This window comes from Zosterops lateralis, assembly GCF_965231275.1.
Source record: "Zosterops lateralis genome assembly, chromosome: 7".
Lineage (NCBI taxonomy): Eukaryota > Metazoa > Chordata > Aves > Passeriformes > Zosteropidae > Zosterops > Zosterops lateralis.
In genome coordinates, this window is record NC_139767.1 from 12,021,841 (window position 1) to 12,029,367 (window position 7,527).

The window sequence follows — 7,527 nt, forward strand, 5'->3', positions numbered from 1 at the left end:
CCTCTTTTAAGAAGATAAAGAAATGAGTACTCTGGGTTCTAGTTTGAACTGTTAAACTCCTCATCCTCAAAACAATGAGCTGCATATCAACAGGGGCTACTGCTGAAACACTGGTGAGTGTATTCAGCTCAAGTGCTAAATATGATCAGTGAAAATAAACACTGGTGATAGAATGCAGTCACTGTAAGCCAGGTCACTGCATTTAAAGTTGCTTATCAGTTCAAGCAGATAAGATTGGTTTTCTCATGCATGGTTTTTCCACAAACGATGGTTTGGGCATTTGTGTACAGTCTTGCACTTTTAAATAATAATAAAGCCTACAGTTATAGCTGGGAAATACTACAGCCTCTTTGCACAGAGAAGAAGTGGTGATTCTTACCTAAGAAGTGTGACAGGCCTTTAATTGAGACCTAAACATTTTATCTTTTTTACAGTAGATTTGAGGCTTATACAGCCTCTCCTGTAAGGAGTAATTGTGCATCAGAGACATTTATGTAGAGCCTGAACTATGGGTCACTAGTTTTTGTAAGGGAGGTGATGCATCCAAAAATGGATCTTTACTTTGTCTACTGATAAAGTAAAACCAAAATCCCAGAACTAAAGAGTAAGGATAGAGGCTTTGAGTATTTTGAATGCAGAAAGAAGAGTTAGCCAGATGATGGCATTTAAAGCAAAACAGCAAGACCTGTGGAACAGAAGGATCCAAAATAATCCTACAATCTTTAGAGTATTTTACCAATAGGGGTTACTCTAAGCCAAAGCTAGCAGTGGAAAATGGCTGATGAATGAGAGCACCCTGTTTTTCCCTGTCAACAGAATGAGATGTGCAGGCACTGTGTACCGCTCCAGGCACTAGACTATCTGCTCTGGAGTGGAGTTCTCCAGAGCTATCCTGGGATTTTTTGTGTTCCTGCAGTGAGAGGTGCCTGCTGAGACTGGTGTGAAGACACAGAGGTAACTGCTCAGCAGTCACAAAACTTGTCTGCTGTGGAGGGACAGAACCAGTGGTGTTTCTCAGGTAAAAACCTTCAGCTTACCCATCCCTCTCAAGCTATTTCTTTATGTGGAAAATCCCACAAGGCAACTTCCTGCTGTCTGTGCTGCATCCTGGTGCCTGTGTGGTCCTTCAGCAAGGCTTCACTCTTGCTGGAAAAAATAATAATTTTATTATAAACTATAGACAGCTCAGCAGTAGCTTCCTGTTTCTCAGGGAGAAGCACAGCAGCCTGTTGTCTTTTGGAGCAGCTTAAAATTTTGAATAAAAATCTTGTCTGAGTTGTCAGGTTCAGCCTCTGTGCCTCTCCAGCCACAGGGTGTGATGTGCAGCCCCCAGCAGCAGCCTTGCCCGCCCAGAGCTGGTGATGCCATGAGATGGAGGCTGCCTCTTCTGGTTAACATGGAGTGCTGCCAAATGCTCCATCCATGCTTGCACGTCCTTATGCTTAATTAGCCCCTGCTGGAAATCCAGGAGCTTCTGCAGTGAGTGCTTGTCTTCCAAGGGTGAGCCCTAGCTCTGAGCTTTCATTTTCTTTTCATGTCTTTTGCATTCTGTTGTGTTTCTTAAGCAAAAGGTAATTCCTGTTACAGTGGTGAGCATCCCTATGTTCAATGACTCCCAAGTTTTCAGCAGTATTATTCTACAACAGATTTTGTGATGTTTAATTTCTCATCCCATCCAATGGAAACAGCAATTTTGTCTCTACAGATCTCAAGCAAAATACAGTGAGTGGCAGACAGTGATGTTCTTGTGAAAAAATTTTGAGGTACCCTGGACAGAAAGAATGGGGCAGGGCTGAAGTGCTAGGATGAAGTGGGAAAGCTGGGCTGACTGTGTAAGCCAGGGAAGGGCTCCAAATGTAAGGGGAATTAATTAGAAGACCTCTTGTTTGGATCGCAGCCCATTGGACTTGTCACCTTTAATCTCTGATGTTCATATTCCACCTCTTAAAAACTGAGATAATGCCTCCTAAATCCCACAAGTGTACAGGGCTCTCATTATCACATTATTTATGAAGCACCATAAGAGCTCTAAATAGGATGTGATGTAGAAGTGTTGGGAAGAAAAGGAAGGAAACCTGTTTGACAGCACAATGGCTGCGAGTGAGGTTGTCTAAGTCCATGATGAAATCTTTCTTGATAAAGCTACAGCCAGTCTCAGGGCAGCCGCACTAAATGCCCTCTTCTTGAAAAGGAACTAAAGCTTGCTGTGCCAAAACACAAAACATTTCCTTTTGCAGGGTAGCAATAAGGTTGCTTTCTTAGCAATGTAGAAGCACACTTAAAAATGACTTTTTAAAAACTGGTGTGGCACTGATTGGGTGAGGGGGCAGCACCAAAACGTGAGCTCAGTCTTTAGTGCTGCTCTCTGCTGCAGGATCAGCAAGTCTATACAAAATGGAAGTTACTGTGGATGGGAGACAGGCTCCTTTGTAGACAGCTGAATGTAACACCATAACACTGCAGATAGAGATAAATGCAGTATAATTGCCAGTTGCTCAATCACTGTATTGCAACATGCTGAAGCAATCATGGGCAGTGCTGTGGCAGGGGAAGCTGCTTCCTCCCCATGGGCAGCCTGCCTGTGCCCACCTGGGAATAGCAGGACAAGGTGAAAACCTTCCCCTTAGTACAATTCTCCATGGCTTTGCTTGGTTCACAGCAAGGAGGTGTGGGAAAGGAGGTGCCAAGCTGGGTGAGGAATGCCAACAGAGACCTCCTGTGCCCAAACCCAGGTGTGCCATGTGCAGTGCACAAGGGGGTGTTTGAACTTTAGTGCCAGAGTGTCAGGCACTTTCCTGAGAGACCCCTGTGCAAGAGCCCCTTGTGCTCCTCAGATCAACTGAGGCTTCTCAAGCAGGACTGACAAGGGGCCAGACCCCCTCATGGTCTCCCCAGGAGGCAGTTTCAGTGCAGGCAGCTCTTGTTCTTGCCTGACAGCACATCCATGCAAATAGTGATATCCATCCATTAGAACACCAGGGGGTATAGTACTTCTAGACTGCAGTGGTTAAATAAAACAGCCAAAGATGTGGAAATAATTTCCAGCACGTTCTGGACGTGTGAAGCTGTCACAGGTACCTAGAGTGTAAAAACAGAAATTCAAGTCCTCGGATCTGTACTGTAGCATCTTTTAAAAATGTCATCAAAAACAAATGAAAAGAAGGCGGCTTTGTCTAGACGCTTGTTTCCTAACACCAAATGCCAGGAGTTATTGCGCCCGTACCTTTCTGGAGACTTTCTGGCTGGGGAATGTTCTCTTTCCAGAGGAAATCCTTTTAACTTTCAGCAGTTCAAGACTCTAATTGGGTGAAATAATAGCTTGGCACTCCCCCAAGCAATATGATTTTTATCTTTTTTGTTGTCTGCAAAAGCCCGACTTGTCCAATCCTATGAGTCACGGAGGGAATGTGGATGTCAGACTGCCCTTGTATGCAGGGATGGGCTTCTGGTGAGACTGGCATGGGGTCCTTGGTCAGTGACCAATGAGGATCTGAAATATCCTCTACAGAACTTCCCCCTCTGGCCTCACCAGGTTGAGGATGTGGTGTTGATGATGTGCATGTTTCTAGGCATCTTCATTCCCACTGATTTATACAGAGGGGTTTGTTTTTTTTGTTTTTTTTTTTGTTGGCTACTGCTCTGGTTTCTCCAGGTGACTCACAATAATTATGGATTCATGCTTTTTCTTTGCCAAACACTAACTATTCATTAGCTTCAGCTAGAATGTTTAGATGTTTTCAGCTGAGACTTAGATTTTGATGGTTTATTTAGCCCAGAAATAAGCCTGATTGAATAAACACTGGAGCTTTGAACCTCTCAGGCTTTTGTTTCTGTACAGTAGATTAAACAAACTGAGGTACTTAGCACAAGTCTCTTTTCCTTGTTCTGGAAAGAGAAAAGACCTTGAGCCTCAGGGCACAAAGCAGCAGCCGTGGCTTTCACTGTAAGTACCTTGCCATTCCCTGGGGCTGTGCAACTGCCCACGGTGCTCTGGCACAGCTGTGGACCCTCTGGCTCAGTCGTGTTGCTCCTGTGCTCGAGGTCCAGTGTGTGCCAGGAACCACGGCTCAGCCACTTATGAGGACAAGGTGCTGGTTTAACTTGGAGATGCAGCAGGAAGCTGTGTGGATTATCTTGTCTCAGGTCTTGTCTGGCTCACTGAGTTTACCACCAGTCAGTTGAATTCCAACAGGACTGAGCTGGTCCCAACCCCACAGCTCCTCCCTGTGCTCACAGCAGGGCTCCTGTGGGGCTGCAGGTGCTGGTTTTAGCCTCCAGACTGCGGAGAACCAAAACCACATATTGTGCACTGCTGTTTCTCACCTCAACATGCAAAACTCAGCTGCCCCTGGCCTCTCTGCCCTTACACCATCCTCACTGTCCAGCTGGAGACTCCATCCCCCTGTTGCGGATTGGAGCAATGGAGAAAAGGCCATAAATAAGTGAAGATATGCAAACTAGGAAACTATTCCAAATAAAATACCTGTGGGACAGGTGGATGCAAAAGGCTGGGCTGCACAGGACTAGCTTGAGCTAAACTGGAACTAGGACTTCCCCTTGAATCCTTGCCGTGGTTGAAGCAAGATGTTCAAACAGTAAAACCTTTATCTATAAGGAAGTGGTGGGTCCCCATGGACCCTCTGTGAAGGTCCTTATTCTCTTTGTACATCCACGGGATAGACTGAATGCAGAGCCTTACCCATGGATGCAATAGGAGACTAAATCTGGAAAATCAACCAAGCAACCCAAAAAAGCAAACTTGACGTGAGTGCCCGAGTGCTTGGTTTGTAAGCAGCAGGGGCTGCTGGGCTGGCTCTGCTGTTCTTGCTGTCCTTCACCTGTCATGTCTCCTGTGGGAGCAGCATTTGCTCATCCTCCTCCATACTGTGCCAACAAATGCTTCTCCTGCTGCCACTGAAATACTTACTGGGTCAGTAGCCCCCCAACTTGTTTCCAAGGTAGATTTTGTCACTGTGAGCAAAGCAGCCCCTGCTGCAGGTGGCCTCACAGCCAGTGTCCCAGCTGTGTGTTCAGGACAGTTTGCAGGCACCATGGGGTGTGGGTGGACTGTCCCTGCCAAGTCCCTGGCACCCTGCCCCAGCACTGGCTGCCCTGGGAGGTGCGCAACACGCAAGTGAGTGGGGTGAGGGGGGTTCTTAATGCAGGACATGACTTGTGCTGTGCAAGTTTGTCTCAGTTTTACTGTGCCCTTCACTGGTGAGGAGCTCTTTGTCTCCTGCCAGTGCTGCCTCCCTTGGGGCGTTTTTTTCTCTTCTCCTTTTGCCATCTTTACAGCTTGTTTTCCTTGTTTTCCTTCCTGCATCTGCAAGGCTGCCTCCAACAAAGCCCTGGCAGACAATCTTATCTTGAAGCACAAGGAGTCCTGCTCCTTTCACTAGAGTATGTGCCTGCTCAAACACTTGGCTGGAGCAAGGCCCGGGTGGGGAGCCCTGCCTGGGGCACTGCCAGCCCTGGCCCCTGGGCAGAGCCAGGCCCAGCAGGGAGGGCAGGAGAGGGGCAGCTGCAGGAGCTGGCTGTGAGCAGGCACTCGGAGAGGTTTGCTCTGTGCATGCCATTTCTGAAGTGGAATGCTGTTAATTAAATGGGTAGGAGAAATGACTGAGGCTATTTTTTCCCCCTTGGCCTATTCACTTGATTTGAAAGGCCTTTTATTTTTTTTTTTTTCCTCCCCTGAGTTTGCAGGATTAATATTTTGGTTAACAAAATAGATTTGCTCTGGAGCATCTGTGGGAAAGGGCCTCACACTTATTTTGGGAGAGAAGGAAGGGGAAGGAAGATTGAGAACTGTCACTGCTTATGCCTTGAAGCTGATATTCCTGATAAGTAGTGCACCTGAAACTATGAAAGGAAGTGCAGATATGAATAGCAACAAAATTAATTAAGGAAAGGAGCCTTTTGCCTGACCACACCTTGCAAACCAGGAAACACTTCCTCTTATGTAGAAACAGGAAGACTGTGCTGTCCTGGCCAGGGTAGTCTGCAAGTCTCAGGTAATTTGCATTGTTTATGTTGTTGGGGCAGGATGGTGAAGTCAGTGGAACTGCAAGTGAAAGTCTTCATTCTCCAAAGGTTTGTAAAAGCTTATTATCTCTTGAAAAAAAAATCAGTAGAAAATTGGGTTGCTGGGTGCAGCATTTCATCTGGATCCAACTCATATTGTGGCCAGTGGTGACCTTCCTGATTGCTTTGAAAGGCACTGGTAAACAGCCTCAGTCTTACAGGCAAATGCTCAAGATACTTGTTCTGGGGTGAGGGTCAGAGACTTCTTCAGGAACCAGGCCTCTGTTTTATCAGACTGTTCCCCTTTTGTTTCCAAAGTCCAACTGATGTGCATCATTTTGCCAATGAAAAAGGCTGAGAAGACTACTTTCATCAAATGCTGTGCCTAAAGCACGAAGCAGGACTTGTAAATGCTCCTTTATACTAAATACCTTCCCATATGCTAGGCTGGGATTTATTTTTACTTTTTGCAGCCCCCAGCCCTTTCTGACTGGCATTTACTGGAGACTCCTGACGGGTTCCAGCAATGGTCAGTGAGAGCAGGCACATGTCCTGCTGATCCTGGTGAAGGTTTTGCACAAGGCCTGAGTGGATGCCAGTGGTGGTGGATGATCCTCCAACGCCCCATGGTGAGTCACAAGTGCAGGTACTGCAGGCACCAGAGCCTGTGACAATGTAACAGCACAGTCCAAATGGACCTGTGCAATCTGAAGGTACAATCTCGGGTATCATCTAAAAGTAACTCCAGGCATTAAGAAACAAGACTTGTTATGTCCCACGCTGTATCATCAACTAAAAAAAAAAAAAAAAAAGAAAAAAAAAAGACTGTTTTTTTCAGGTAGCAGCTTCTGGGGTTTGGCTGTCTGCTGGTATACACATTTATAGGATCAGTTTATTTTCCTTTGTTTTAGCAGAATGCATAGAAATTTAGGCTGATAATAGCTGAAATGCTGATTTATTCACATGAGTCTCCAAGCTGTCAGGAGTATCAGCTAAGCATGAGACTTCAATAAATCACTGGAGCTCACAACTCTGACACTGACAGTTGAAAAACTGCCATTTGCTGAGGTCAAAGCTGCAAAAAGAGCTTTAAGTGCATTTTTAACCTAAAGAAAATCTGGATGTAGAGTAACAGAATCTGTGCTTTCTCTGATTTCTCAATCAAATTTGCTTAACATGCAACTTAAACATCTAGGTTTCCTTTGGCTGTCAGCTGTTGATTGCCATCCCCTCATGATGCCCTGACCTTCAGAAATTGCTGCAATGAACTGTTTTGCCTACCCATAGTAAAGCTTCATGCCTGCAAAAGATGCAGCTCTTTCTTCTTCTCTGTTTTTAATTCACATCTCTTGTTTCTGGTTCCTGTGCTGTCAGATCAATGGCAGAAACCACAGGAAATGCTGCCCTATGAGAGCAAATCCCTTGAAACATCAAGTCCAGCCCTCATCTTCCCCTTAATTAATGAATTCAGATGGAGTGAGACAGGAGCCCACAGTGACCCTTGTG